This window comes from Falco biarmicus, chromosome 2 (genome assembly GCF_023638135.1).
Source record: "Falco biarmicus isolate bFalBia1 chromosome 2, bFalBia1.pri, whole genome shotgun sequence".
Taxonomy (NCBI): domain Eukaryota; kingdom Metazoa; phylum Chordata; class Aves; order Falconiformes; family Falconidae; genus Falco; species Falco biarmicus.
In genome coordinates this window covers 80,923,201-80,938,054 of record NC_079289.1, presented here as the reverse complement: position 1 = coordinate 80,938,054, position 14,854 = coordinate 80,923,201, and the positions used below count along the sequence as shown (strand labels likewise).

General features: G+C 43.3%; 1 protein-coding gene across 4 annotated transcripts in view; it reads left to right on the top strand.

Annotated features, from left to right (window-relative positions):
- Positions 1 to 14,854, top strand: part of LOC130144767 (myelin-oligodendrocyte glycoprotein-like) — a 33,968-nt gene that overhangs the window by 5,718 nt on the left and 13,396 nt on the right. For 2 of the 4 annotated variants that reach the window (XM_056328888.1, XM_056328887.1), the window contains one exon: positions 14,660 to 14,841. The exons of the other annotated variants lie outside the window; for them this stretch is intronic. The gene's annotated coding sequence lies outside the window, so the exon portion shown is untranslated. The remainder of the gene's footprint in view (positions 1 to 14,659; positions 14,842 to 14,854) is intronic. 4 annotated transcript variants of the gene reach the window in all.

The window sequence follows — 14,854 nt, the reverse complement described above, 5'->3', positions numbered from 1 at the left end:
TACTTTACTATCCAGAGAAGAACTCTCTCTTAAATAGCTATGACGAAGGAATTCACCTAATAACCACATTCCTCCCCTCTACCCCCCACTCCAACCCCCAGAAATACGTGTTTGGGACTTCCAAGGGGGGTGGGGGTGGAGGGGTGGGGGCAAGGTGCCCAGAGGCATTTGTAAAACCCAAGAAGTGAGAGGAGATGATGATATGGAGTGTCTGTTCATCAGTCTGGAGGAAGCCTTAATTTTCTCAAACCCAAACAAAATACCTAATTGAAGAGCTATCAGGGTTGTGTGACAGCTCTAGCTGGGGGATCTTTGAATTTCCTCATGGGAAACTTCTGTGAAAGATTATTCTCCACACAATTAGTTTCACCCTTTGAGTACCTCACTACAGCTGCAAGTTTTATGGTGGTCGTGGTAGGAAGCCCTTATATTAATTTGCAGGCATCTTCTGGATACTGCTTTCGCAGCCGAAGTTGGCCATCTTGATCCTGATGCAGTGACATGCACGGGCTGATCTAAGAGCAACCCTGCTGGTTTGACATGGTTGGCAGTGTGTCCCTACCTCACCCCAACTACAGATCTCTTCCACACCTCAGAAGAAGGGAGAGAAGGATCCGAGTTAGGATAGCCTTGATTAGAATTCCCTCTTATTGTCTTGGTTCCCCTTTTCCCTACTTTTCTTCTATGCTGAGAGGCATAAACAAGTTTCTATCCAGAAATAGTCCTTGTGTCTGCTCCAACCCTTCTTGCATTTGCAGCCCGTGATACAGGAGATTTTGGAGTGGAGCAGCTGTAAGAAACAGGGCACAGCTGAAGTAACACAAGTCATGGCCAAGACCACCATCAGCTCTACCAGCAAGGTGCAGCCCAGAGTCACCTCGTGTCTTACTTGCCCTGGCCTAAACCAGGTATTTAATCTTGGGTAGCTCCAGAGCCTAGGGTGCTGTACAGCTGCAAAGCTAATCCTCAGGTATTTTGCCTCCCCCGAACAATGCTGAGAAATAGGGTTTCTTCAGTTCCAAAAACCGCTCTGTTCCACTTCAGAACTGCTCTAATGAGTTCATTGTCCTTCTCCAGCTGCCACCTCAACTTCATCTCCCGAATGACTGTTTACAACTGGAATGAAAGATTATGAAAGACCAACACACGGCACTCTTACTTCAGTCTTCTAAATAAACAATCCTAGAAGTGCCAAGGTCAGCTCTGAGGTCCTCAATCTGAGGCACTGTAAGATACATAACTAACGAGGCTCTTCAAATCCCATCTGGTGGTAGGATGGGAACATAAGGGCTTTGAACTGCAGGCATGAGATCAGCATGTTAACATTTAGAATTTCCATGAGTGCTCAGAGGAAGTGCTTCAGAACTAGGCCATTTAAAGTTTACATAGTTTGAGTGCTTTCTGTGAATGATTTCTCCCTTTTGTTCAACACATAAGCTTCTACTTTCACAGTTACCGGTTAAAGTGCAGTACCAATCACACCTAATAATTACTAGTCAACTCTCCACAAAGGTGTCAGCAAGAGGAGAAAAAGAAGAGAGCTTGTTCCATTACATACTCTCACAAACAGCAGACATTTGTGTCTACAAAAAGACCAGCCGTTACGTTTAATGCCATATAATAGTGCTCTAAAGACTCAAAGAGAATATTTTGTTTGCCTGCATTATAGCGAGTCCTCAGTTTAATGGCGGCTGCCAGACATCTTAAGTACAATACCACAGTTAATCAGTTAGCGCTTGGTACTCTTCTGAGGACATCACATCCCTTTTCCTGTGAGAGTTAGGTATGCAGTAGGCTGCGCAGCAAATCCTGTTAAACACTTCTCCCCACTTCCCCAACCAAAATGGCAAGATGCAGGTTTGGGTAAGCAGTGGGCAGTCTCCACATTCCCATCACCAAAACACAATCAACTTAAGTTCTCATTGAACACATCAGCTCTTTTTACTAGTAAACAAATACAAATGAGAAAAGGAATCCTGTCTTTCCAAGTCAAAGTTTCTGTATAGTTTTAACTCCGAGCTTAGTCATTTCTGGGGCCCCAAGTCTTGTTATACATTACCACAAACACTCAGAACTCAGGCTTTGGCCACCTCCAGTGGATTCAGGCAGCTCAGCTGTGGGAAACAGGGGTGGCCTAGGGAGCATGTCTCTTCCCAGCAGCAGTAGGAAGACTTGCTTAGCTGCTACACCTGCCAAGACTAAAAGCAAGGGGCATATTACAGTGACAAAAATCCTTCTGGCCACAGCTTTATTAGACATCTGTCTAGAAGGCTCTGTTTCCCTAGAATCTGATGGCAAAGCAAAAAACCACTTGTTTAGTGGTAACAGATGTGCACTGAATAATACTGTGGTTTAGGAGGTTTTAGCTGTATCAGAAGAACACTCATAAGTACTTTGAGATATGCAAGACTGGACAACCCTTCAACCCCAACCAAACATCCACAGCATACTACAAGGTGCCTAATAACATAGCCATTTATGGTCCTGTCTCTATACTCTGCATATAGATAAATACTATTTTAAAGTATTTGGTTTATGATTTTAAATGGATCTCTTGCAACAACTGAATGAAGTAATTTTTTTTAAACAACTGTAACAGGACGTTTTAGTTAGAGAAACCCAAAGACAAAAAATGATCTCTCACATGTACAGAAACACTTTCAGTCCCTTCAGCTGGTATTTCACATGTTTTGCTCTCACTTACAGAAAGCAAGGTTATTCACAGGTGTTTAGAGTTCTCAGAATGAGCATGGTATGACATAAAGCTAAGGAGATCTTGCCTCTGTCTCCGATTTGGGTAAATATGCACCTTAACAGAACACTAAAGCAGAGACTATCAGAAAATCTTGAGAGTGAACATTATTTAAGAATTATCACAACTAGGATCCCCAACATTTATGTCACAGCTCTAGGATATGTGGACAGAGAAACACTTGAGAGAACATTTGACAGAGGAGCATTGCCCTACAACTACATAGTCATAACATCTCCTCAGTTATGGGCGGCCTCCCAAATTAAATTGGTTCTCTGACATTCTTGGGGAAGATATTCAAGGATGCAGAGTTCTGAGGTGATGTTATCAGAGATTTGCACTCATGTACATCTTGAAACTTATTTTTTTTTATGTTGCTGGAACAATATGGCACATCTTTGTGCCCTTTATACTCCAAGGTACATCATGTGCCCAACTAGCAGTTTGCTGCTGTACAACACATATGCTTAATAGCATTTCCAAAATCAGTGGCACAGACCTAATCACTGTAATGCTCCAACCCACATATTCCTGGATTTCCAAAGAACAGCGATTATCCACATGATACAAAACTTCATCACTTGTGCGCAAGCCAAGAGCTTGAAGGGTGCTGAAATAGATGTGCCCACTGGCACCTGCTACTGTGCAGAAGAGCTTGTATCTGTTATGGCACTGTAGAGACTGAACCAGCTCCTCCAACTTCCCAGAACTACTAGTGGTGCTGCAGCCTGTTCAGCCTTTGCAGAAGAAGCTACTGGGCATGGATCATTCTAGGGAAAAAATCCTAACGTGAGATGCCATCAGAAGGTATTTCACAGCATGTTAGTCAATGGAAGGAAACCAGTAGGCATTCAAGGGAGATAAGTGTGTGTGGTGGGAGCAGGGAGTTGTCACACGAGGGGTGCCTCAGCTAAAGCACTGTCAAGACTTCCCAACAGCACTACTGAAGCTATATGCTGCTGTTTTGGAAAGGAAAGGGCTCGGTCACACCCGCCACTACAGAGCAAAGGGGAGGATGAAGGGATGGGAAAGGGTAAAGTAAGACGGCAGAGAAACTGTCCCCATCTTCTCCCACCCTTGCCCCCAAACAGCAGCTGCTGATCCTTCCACCTTGGCAACTGCTACTTCCTCGCACTCCAGCTGCTCCTTGCAGACCAGTACCCTAGGAGGCTGCCTCCTGTGCCTGAAGGAGGCTGCTGTGTGCAGAACCCAGGGCTCCGTGTAGAGCCCCGTCACAAAGGGCTAAGTCCCTACAAAATTTCAGATGATTTTGCTTTAGATCAGTTCATTGTTTGCAAAGTCATTTGACTGTACTTGTCGTTCCCGAGGCTGACAACCTAATCCAGCCACAAAGCTTACCTCCTCGATGGGGAAAGGTGAAGCCTAGAGACCAAGCTGCAGACCAGTGCAATGCCCTGCTGAATTTGCAAGCCTTATTTGGGATGTGCATTTCTCACCCTCAACTTCCAGTTTGGTACCAGTTGAAAATACACTGTAAAACTAAGTTTACCTAAACTTTCACAGGGGGTTTCCTATATTGAAAGCGTAGGACTGCAGAGAGGTCTGACTGACCTTCCATTTCACAGCATGAAAGCTTGTGGTTTTGCACAAGCTGCTCCTCTTTCTTTTCAAGTCTTTACCTATCAACAGGCTTAAAACAGCATAAACATGTAAGAGTTCTGTACAGCATCTCTGTCACGAAGAAAGGTTAATTTTGTTGGACTCTTGGTTACACAAAAGAGATGACAACAGCTGTCCAGGCACTGCTTTCCTAACCTGCCTACCTGGCCAGAAAGTTGCCTTTACAGCAAAGTTGTACAAAGTTGATCCAGTGACTCATCACTAAGGTACTTTCTTTGGGCCCAGGGCCATATCTAAAGTGATCTCCACCACAACCCTCAAGATGACCCCACTGCCCACACTATCAAGCGACCATCAGGTGCTACTACAACACCAGACATCTGGACAGCATTCATAAGCTTGACACTGTCTGGTTGCTTGCAGATATTAATTCTCAATTCTACAGCTTCCTTGCAGGTATGTTCTACTCTCAAGCGACAAGCTTTCTGCTCTCTGGTATTAGACATAGTAATGGGTGAAAGGGTTAGACAGCTACAACTGAAGTAAGCTCCCCTTGAGGAAATGAGGCAATTCGCTACCAGAGCTCCACTATCACTGAACTGTATCACCTTAAAAAAGCAACTTAAAGATGATCTGAAAACCAGCAACTTTTAGGACTTACCTCCCACATAGTTTTTGGGAGCTATAATCAGTCCGCACAGTGGGTTGCTATCTTTATTTTGTTAAGTTCAAAGACTGGCTTAGATTTTCTGTTGTCTCACAATCCAGAAAGATGAGTATCAACCAGTCAGGTGAAGATGCAATTAACATTTCACAAACTAATTTCTTGAGAAAATTAAGGCTTATGTGATCAAGAAAAGCACTTGCCTACTTCCTCCCTCTTCTCTCCAACATGCCTTGCAGCCCTTTGACTATTAAAAAAAAAAAAAAAAGAAAAAAAAGGCAAGCCCAGAGGAGATTCTGTTAGCACAGTTCTCAAGGCAAAAAAGAAGACAAAACCAAGACAGCCCTATAAAGACAGCTCTTGTAAGGGTCCAGAGAATCTGTGTTAGAGAGCAAAAGTGTTAACAGTAGGAGAAATCAGAGAATCCATGCCAGAATTCATTTGCCCTTTCCATGCACTTTTGGACAGTTTTCTTCCAGCAGTTATGGAAGAACAGTTTGTCTTCCTTTGACACACTCGTTCTACCAGGGAATTCAACATCCTATGCAAAACATTTCCAACTTGACTGCTAGTAACATTCTTTTCTTCAGGCATCCTTTGTAATATCATCTGTATTGCTGTTTTAGTAACATCAGCTGGACTTCCTAGTCTCTCTGTCCTAGTTATTTCTTTCCTCGTGTTTAAGACACACATGAGAGTTGCACTCAGCAGCTCTTACCCAGATAAGAAGTGCCCTGCTGGATCATACAAATCTAGCCTGGTTCTTCATCTCCATCATTAACAACAGAAAACACTATTGAGGGATAGCATGGGTATCTCAGATAGTGACCACGCTTACACATTGCACTTGTACTTCCCCAGCATCCACAACTCCTGGTAGTCCTGCACAAAGTAAAGCTTTACTGCCTACATGAGCCGATTAGGAGCAAAGCCAGAGCAGGGACACAAATGCTGCCCAAGTCATAATAGCAGTTAGCATTTGCTAACTTTGAGGATCAGAGGCGAGGGGTACATAAGTTAAATATACCTGTTTTTTCAGAATCAGCTCCTACAGCTCCACCTCAGGCCTTCCCTAGCACTGGGTTGCCACTACAGACTAGCCCAGGTCATCCTTAACTACATCTTGCATGCTCCTGGAGTTCTTCGTCCTATTGCATTGCCTCTATTCCATCACCACATTGCATGGCTCAATCACACCACCATCTCTGGCACAAGTCACCTCTGTGCTACAGGGGAGAAGAGGAATCATGTGGTCTAGTCCAACACCTGAAAAGTGGTTTCTTCAGGTTTTCCTAGGCTTAGGACAGTGGTTTCTGCTGGCTTTTGCTTCTAACAGCTCTAAACTTCTCTGAGGCAACATTACTGCCCCATTACCAGGAGCTATTGCTTTGGAACAGAAATTGAATCCAACAGAGTTTGGGTCTGAACACTTAAGCTTGTTTTCTCACTGCCTCAGCTGCAATAGAGCTGTTAAGAGTCACTGTTGAGAAGTGCATGGAGTCTAACACATTATCAGTTCAAAATATGTTAGTGCATAAGCCTGTGGAGCAGAATGTCAAAGGAGAAGAAGGGGCAGGGTGGGGTGGGGGGGGAGAAGAGATCAGTTATGCCCTGAAGATGAGAGCTTGCAAGGCTTCCAGTGCTGATTTGTAATATAAAAATGAAGTCACAGAAAGACATTGCAGTACGAAATGTGACAGCAAAAGAAATTGTGGCTTCCATCTCACACTGCTCCTCCACTTTCTTACAAGGGAAGAGACCCTTCTACTGCAAAGTAGTCCACTGGGGGAAGGGGAAGAGAAGGAATGGGAGGAGGTGGATTTGGATTTTTTTGAAAAACATAGCCCAAACAGAGCTGAGGATCCATCTTCCAATTCTGGAAGAGCAGCACTTCAGCCAAATACAGCCCTCACCTAAAAATCATTCACAAGAAACTCTGTTGAAGTCCTACAGTCTCCAAGAGGAAAGTCAAGACACTGAACCACCACAGAAAGAGGAAAACACACACACCCCTCTCTCCCAAGACACATGTACAGTTAACAATAATGAAATAACTTGCAGTAAGATCCCCACATATACCTAAAGGAGAAAGCAGGCAACACATGCAAATTAGTTGTACATACACATGGCCATAGGAAGAATAGGGTACTGTTGTCAGAAAAGGGTAAGCGGAAGGATGTCACCTCTTCCTTTTGCTACAGTTCTGAATAGAAACCTATCTATAGGAAGCAAACACAAAGTGATTTTTCACAGTGCTTTGTAAAAAAGGAGTTACTTTCTTTGCTTCCAAACCCCAAGTCTGTTTCTTTGAAAAGCCTCCAGCACTTCCCTGTGTGGTCACAATTACAGATGGAGCTAAAAAAAATAAAGGAATGCTATTGCACTAACAGAAAAAGTACTTTGGCTGATGGGACAAGAATGAGACAGGATTCAATCAGTCTTAAGATATTTCAGATGGGCAGCTCAGATTGTAAAATAATTTGGCTGAACTGGATATGAACCAAGTATTAAACAACAAAATCTGAGAGCTTTAAGGTGACTGAGAAACATTCCAGAGTACAGGGCCTACAGGGAGTGCTTATGGTCCCCACTCTTCTTTTTCCTACTTACAAAATTAGATTGTTCAAGATATTTGCTTCAGACAGCCAGTAAGTCTATGTCAGCTATCAAGCCAATAGCCTACAGTTCTCCAACACCTGAGCAAAATAACTTCAGTATCTCAACACAACTGTGTTGTATATTGTATGTACATCCCATTAACTCTGTGTATGACTGTTCTCCACTTGGAACAATTATTTTCAGCTTAGCAAAAGAAGAAAAAAATGGAGTGCTTACAGGCACTTTTAGGGACCCCTATTTAGGATCCTACTTGCGTCCATCTCTGATGGACAGAAAGTTAATTGGACATCAACATTCTCAGGCTTGTAATACAGCCATACAGCTAGAAACTTTCTGCTCTGATGCTAGAACAGCTAGGTTTAAAAGACCGTATAGGCTTCAGCTTTTTAAATATTTTCAAAAAAGCAGGGGTTGGGAAGGCAATTCCATTGTGAGGAGCGGGGGTGGGTTTAAGCTTGCACTGTATTTGGCAACTGTTAGCTTTACTTTTGTCACTGGTTCAAGAGTCTTTGAACTACTAGGACTCAATCTTTTTACTAGTACAAAGAATTCCATGAGTACTTTGTGCTTTTCACTAGGTAACTATGGAGAAGGCCAAGATGGGCTCCCGGAAAAGAGAATAGCTCCTCTTTTTCTTAGTTACTTATATTCACTCAAAACTTACCTGGTTTTCCTTGCATAAGAAAAGGTGTGATCCAGAACATGCAGGAGTATCAGCGATACTTTGTTAGGACGCAGGTGGTACTGGGTACATGCTGTGAATCACTCTCTGGGAAAGCTGTTCTATAAACATTTCCTCCCTCTTCAAAAAGTTCTCACAAACTGCAGCTGTAGGTCTGTTTATAATCATTAAAAGAAAACAAACCACAAATAAAACCCAGATACCTTCACTTTTGCTTTAACAGAGCAATACTCTAGAGACAACAGCTCAGGCAGAGCAGAGACTAGTTTCTTTCGGTTCAGTAGCTGTGACATCAGTGAGTTAATTAATATCATCGATCAGACCCAGGATTTGTTCCAGGACTATAAAGACTTCATGATGAACAGCTGCTTATAAGCCATGTTTTATACACTGCATTTTGTAGCTTCGTACAAAAACCCAGGACTTGACTCAGGGAGCTCCTGTCACTTAGAGGAGCCAGTAATGTAGGGTTTGTCTTCTAGGTGTACAAGCCACAAGCAAGGTGCCCGGCTCAGGGCTCAGTCAGTTTGGTCACAAGCTAACATTCTCTGGGGAAGAGCCAAGGCAAGTTGTGCCAACCTTGGTTAACCTCAGTTTCTTTTCCTCCTCTCACCCTGGCATCCTGAGCTTCCATTTTCAGACCCACCATTCCCAGTGTTTCCACATCCAACGCAACAACTACAACAGCACTGGCTACTAATTGGCCTCATTTACCTGTGAGGCTCATCGCTTTGTTGATGAATACTTAACGCCTTCCTAGAAGGCAATAATAAATATTTTCTGAACTTCATCCAAATTTCTTCTTTTTCTCACTTGTCAGGAAATATGGATCTAACTGATCGTAGGGTTACACATCAGGGAGGAGATGTATTGCCTAGTAACAGGTCTGATAGAGAAAAAATAAACTGACTATTTTATCTTGGTAGAATCGTGTATATGTATCACTAACATCACCTGGTCTTGAAGAAAGGTGGTTTCTACAGTGTGCAAATTAGAAATAGCTAAGAGGAGAGAGGACTCACAATCCAGAAAAGCAACTGGTAGTCCTTGAGCCTGTTGCTGGCAACTGTTCCCTGCAAAAATAAACATCTGCAGGCCAGGATTTTCCCTGCTCTCACAGTATTGAGGTGGAAAGTAATTTTGGAGAATGGAAATTCTCTGGTGTCAGTGTGTTATACTTCCTCTTAGACAAGGCTTTGAACAAAAGTAATAAAGACATTTTATTGACTATGCTATCAGTTCAAAGCGGTCTTTTGAGCCTGAAATAGTTTCCCTTCTGCTTCCTAGGAAAGTACCCCAGAATTTCCCTTTTTCCCTTTCCCTTGTGACTGGGCTTTATCCACTACATGAATTTGAAAGTTCAAAGGGAGGGAGTTTTCCTCTTCCCTTCTTTGGACTGATGACATTTACCGAGGGGGTTTTATAATCCTGCCTCAGTGTGAAAGATAACCGCTGACTGAAGTGGAAAAGAAACAACACACACTTGTACAATGGATAATATATATTTAGCAAGACACAGCTAAAGCCATTACCACAAACATTTATGAAATCATTACACTAAATACTGACAGCTTGACAGTTTTAAAAAGATTTTTTTTTTTTTTTGCATTGGAGCTTCACAGTATAAATGCTCAATACTGTTCTTGCTTTTTGTTCAGTAAATCGATTATTGTCAAGCTATATCCCCCCTAGGGCTTACAGACCTTCAGCTGCACTTTGCCAAGACACTGTACGCGTGGGATGGAGAACAAAGAAAGGGATCACACTCATGAGCTTTCAGAGACTTACTAACTGTAAGCAGTGGAGAGATCAAACACTGCTGAGATAACCTATGTGCTAGGCAGAGAGCCAAGGTCAGACCACTTGCCTGCTTCAGCATTTACAAGCAGGCCCAGCTTGAATGCAGGCAAAACAGGCTCTTGCTTAAGTCACCAAGAGCCCTGCTGAGCCAGACAGCTGGTGGCTGGCTGGAGCTGGGAAGCAAGAGACAGTTACAGTTACTGCTTCTGTGATGCCCATCCCTCCATAGCAGCAGGCAGCACCCTGTATCACCCATCTCTTTGCCAGCCACTAGCCCGGCTCTGTGCTTTCCATGATTTCTAGCAGCAATACCCTCTTTAGCCTGCTTTTCTGAGAAGCCTGTAACTGTGTATGTACCAGGGAGTTCTTGTCCCTGTGCAGGAGCTTAGTAACAAAGAAGAGTTCAAATAATCATGAGATTCCCAATGTAGGTGCAAGTTGAGGACCTGAGTCCACTGAATGATGGAGCTGCAAAGAAATTTGATCTGTGCGGAAACATTTCATTGTAGGGATATTTCTACAAGTAACAGATTAACAGCATTAGATGATCCAGTCCTTCAATGAAAAAGAATTATTTCACATAGGGAATCTCTAACCCAGATGGCACAAAACCCTTTAAAGCAAATCATAACTACAGTGGGAGAGAAAGGCCATGAGACAGACATGGAAGAGTAAACAGAAATACCTGTCAACCACACCCATAATATGCAAGAACTTCCCATGTACTTTGATCCATTTTGGTTCTTCTTGCCTGTATCTCATTTATGAGGAGCTATTACAAGAATTCATATTGCTTGGCATACTGGCTAAAGGAAAAACAAATAATGTTTAGGTACTTGAGAGGGCCAGAGGAAGAGCAGTGAGATAGCTTTATTTCACCCATCATCTACCACAATACAGCCTACAAAAGTTTAACCTCAGCTTATGGCCAGCAAGAACCTCACACACACTCACAGGCAGTAAGAGGGCTAACTAAGCTTTTTAGAGGTTATGGCAATAAGTAGGCACCTACTGGGAGCTATTTTCACAGGTGTTGAGGTCTCTACTCCAAAGTAGTACTAGTAACCCAAATTAGATCATATCTGTCTTCCAGACCAGGTGTCATTGTCCCAACTAGCTTCAAATCATCCACTTTAGAAATACTAATATTGGTCAGTGTTGCATTAATTCAACAAACGTTTTTACTGACATCAGTTAACAATAATGTCTCCAGGACTCCTCACGTAAGTGAATCTAAGGATCAGCTTAGTTATTTGTTTTTTTAATAGAGTGCTCCAGAATCAAGTAAAGCCACTGATTTAAGAGTCAGTGAGCACATGCCAGAAGAAGAAATGCACAGTGAAGAATGAAAAATTAAAGTCCATATTTCATGTTGATATTTTACTCTGCAATACCTCTGTCTTCAGAGGTTAATCAACAGTAAACAAAATCATCATCCAGAGAGTACCCAAAGCAGATATACAGACAGGAACTGCCTCTGAAGTCAGAAAAAAATACACTATATTGATTCAGCTGAAGGAAACCTTGCCTCTTTCCGCATTGTCACTTGTGAGATGCTTCTTTAAGGCTACAGTTTTCTAAAAGGCAAACCAAAAAAAACCCACACCTATGCCTTTTTCATGTAACTGCAAGCTCTTGAAAGCACAGCTCTTTATTCTTGAGAATAATTTATTCATCAAAACAGAAAAAAAAACCAAACACCACCACATTTTGTTGGAACTGGCAGATAAAGAGCAATGGAAACTCTCAGAAGAGCAAAAAGGAATTGAGAGAAAGAGGAACTTTGGGGGGAGCTGTCAGAAAGACATCACAAAAAGGAACAATGACTTCTTGGTTTCTCTTCAGAAGTTTCATAAAAGGGCATGAGACCACTGCACACCACTAGTCACAGGGAGTAAGTCTCACCCCATAAGCACAAGGTCGGGCAAAGGGTGGGATACGCCATACACTTAGGCTGAGCTTCTTGAGCTCCTACCCAGACAGCATCAAAATCTGCAGCCCCCAGAAACCCAAGAGGGCTTTTGACATACAAGACAGGGATAAATGAGGCTGGGAACACTTGCTAGGCAGAAACTGCTTCCGAAGTGAAGAGTCTTTCCGACAGAAATAAAGCAAATGAAAGGCACTGCCCAGCCACCCTACACAGCAGCAGCATTCTCTTGAAAATCTACTGGCTAAATCTAGCACAAAAGTTTGTTACATGAAGCATAAAGCACATTTTAAGAAAACGGGCTAAGAGCCCATTACGGAAAGTTATGGACAGTTGCCACATAAAACAGCCTAACAGACCCCACAGGCAGCAGTGACGCAATCCCCTCTGGGATCTAGACACCCTTCTAGTCCCTGGATTGACCTGCACCCAAGGGAATCAAGCAGATGACAGATACAAAATTCGTCAGAAATGATAGCTGGAAGTATGGATGGCATGTATCTTGACTGCCTGAGAATTCAGTCAGACCAAACAATGTGAAACCACTAAATACTCACAGGACCATCATTTGATCAGTGTTGAATTCTGCTCACTTGCATGCCAAGGGCATGCTTTCTTCCTTCTGAAAGTTGAAATGAAACATTCCACATTTAGCATCAGTCCTGAGCCACCCAAACCCTTCCCATTTTGCAAAGCCACAAAAAACCTCGGTTTAGTCTGGGAGCTATTCAGAAAGGTTATTTTGAAATCAAGAATAAAGTCTAATTTCCTGAGCATTCCAGTTTATCATCAAATGTGCTAGCTATACATACTCCCTTCTTGGCCAGACAGATCCAGAGCTTTGCCATTTTCCTCCAAACCTTTGGGAAGATGTTTGGGTCTGAATCTTGGAAACTCTGATCAGATATAGACTGTAATTTCTGTTTCCCCCCTTCCACGTTTTATTTCTATACACGTGGATAAATTCCCTCTTTCCAAAACTATCTATTCAAATCCAGGGCAAGGCGTGTATGTTCCTGCTGCTATACTCTGTATGGGGTACAGCTTTACAGTGGTAGAAAGTCATGCACTATTACTCAGTCGTTCTTTACCCCTGAAAAGGGACAACTTTTCAGATTAGGTATGCATTTGGTAACAATCTTTCAGTCCCCAGAGCCTGACTGTGGCCCACGACAAGCCTTAAACAGGCAGTGGGAAATTCCAGCAGCATGGGGAAACATAGCCAAGCCCCAAACCAGCACCCCAGCTACCACCTCCACAGCATCGGCAGTGCGACTGGAGCACGGCGAGGGAAGAAGGGGAGCACGGACAGGGTACACAACACTCCAGTCCACAGCAGATAAGGACAAGTTTGGAGAGCTTTAAACAGCTGCAAACTTTGCTGAAACAAACAAACATGAAAACCAGATCAGCCACCCTCACAAGTGCATGAAGTTTGCTACAGTGCACCTGAGGATAAGGATCCAATCCAAGACTCAGCTGCCACTACAGCACATTTTGCAGCCTGAAGCTCCAGACAGTCTCCCAGCAGGCAAAGAGCACTTCTTCCCACTGCCTGGAGCGGAGAGGGTGAATCACACAGCGGTTAGCTGCAGGAACATGGCCTGCTCACAAATCCCCAGAAAATTGCTTTCAAATTAGGGTAATTAATTTCAAAATCTAAAACCCTAAAAGAGAAAGCCACCGTCATTTTTGGATACATGATTGCATGTCCCTTACTGAGACCTCTTACATATCTTTCCTTGAACTAATTACAGGACAGGTCTCTAAATGATGCCTCGTTTTGTTTACAGGTTGCTGTCAGATAAGATCAGAAGTAATCATGCAGTTTCAGTACAGACTGTTGCATCATAAGAACTTTCTCTAAGAAGCCAGACCATAATTTCCGCTTGCAAGATCACTCATTAGCTTTCTACTAGCTATTAGCTTTTACCTAAAGGTAAAAGGACCGCATGGTTACAAGAGCAGAGAGCATTTAAAGAAGTGACAGAAAATTGCCTTGACGTGGATAAGGAACAGTAAGGCAACACTTCTCTGCTCAGGGTGCTTTCAGGATTTCACAAAGTTGGGGAGAAAGGTCCCTCTGTCCTCTTACAAGCATCAGTAACAACGGTCAGCTGGCATAAATCTGTTCTCAAAAGCCAAAGGCGTATGAGGCTGGGTGGGGGGGAATACTTGAAGAAACTATCAGTGACTAAGCTGCAATGCTTTGCCAGGTGCACAGTGAGCCGTTTCCTTCTTGGCAGTGGCCTTCATTCATCTGCTAGGTGGTTTTGGCTAATCCTTTCTGAATTACCAGTGTCCTTAACAGCCAGTGGTGCCTACTCCAACTTGTATCACCATTCATTCACTCAGTGCCCAGCTGCATTACCTATGATACTCAGCCAGTATTGGAGGCTGGCAAATGAAGTGGAAGAGCTAACAAGCAAATCAGTCCTTGCAATATAACATCCAAATGGTCATGTCCATGTAGTTCACAACGATTTTTAAATCGGTGTTACACTTAGACACCACACAGAGGTAGGTTCCTCCTCCGTGTCAAAAGGGTTCCAGCTCAGCATCTCCTTCCTCGCCCTGGCCACCACCCTGCTTCAGACCACTGTCCCATAACAGCCTTTCACACTCCTCTAGATTTCCAGTTCCAGGGTCTTTTCTGGCCTAGATCCCAAACAGACCGTTCCTTGCAGTGAAAGCATACAGGTGCACTGTGGCTACAAGGCACTGCTGGACTGATCACTGAAACCAGCTGGTTTTCCTGGTACCGTAACCCAGCCGCCCAGCCACCAGAACTGCTGCCCACTGTATGATCACAGGTGAGTCACGCTC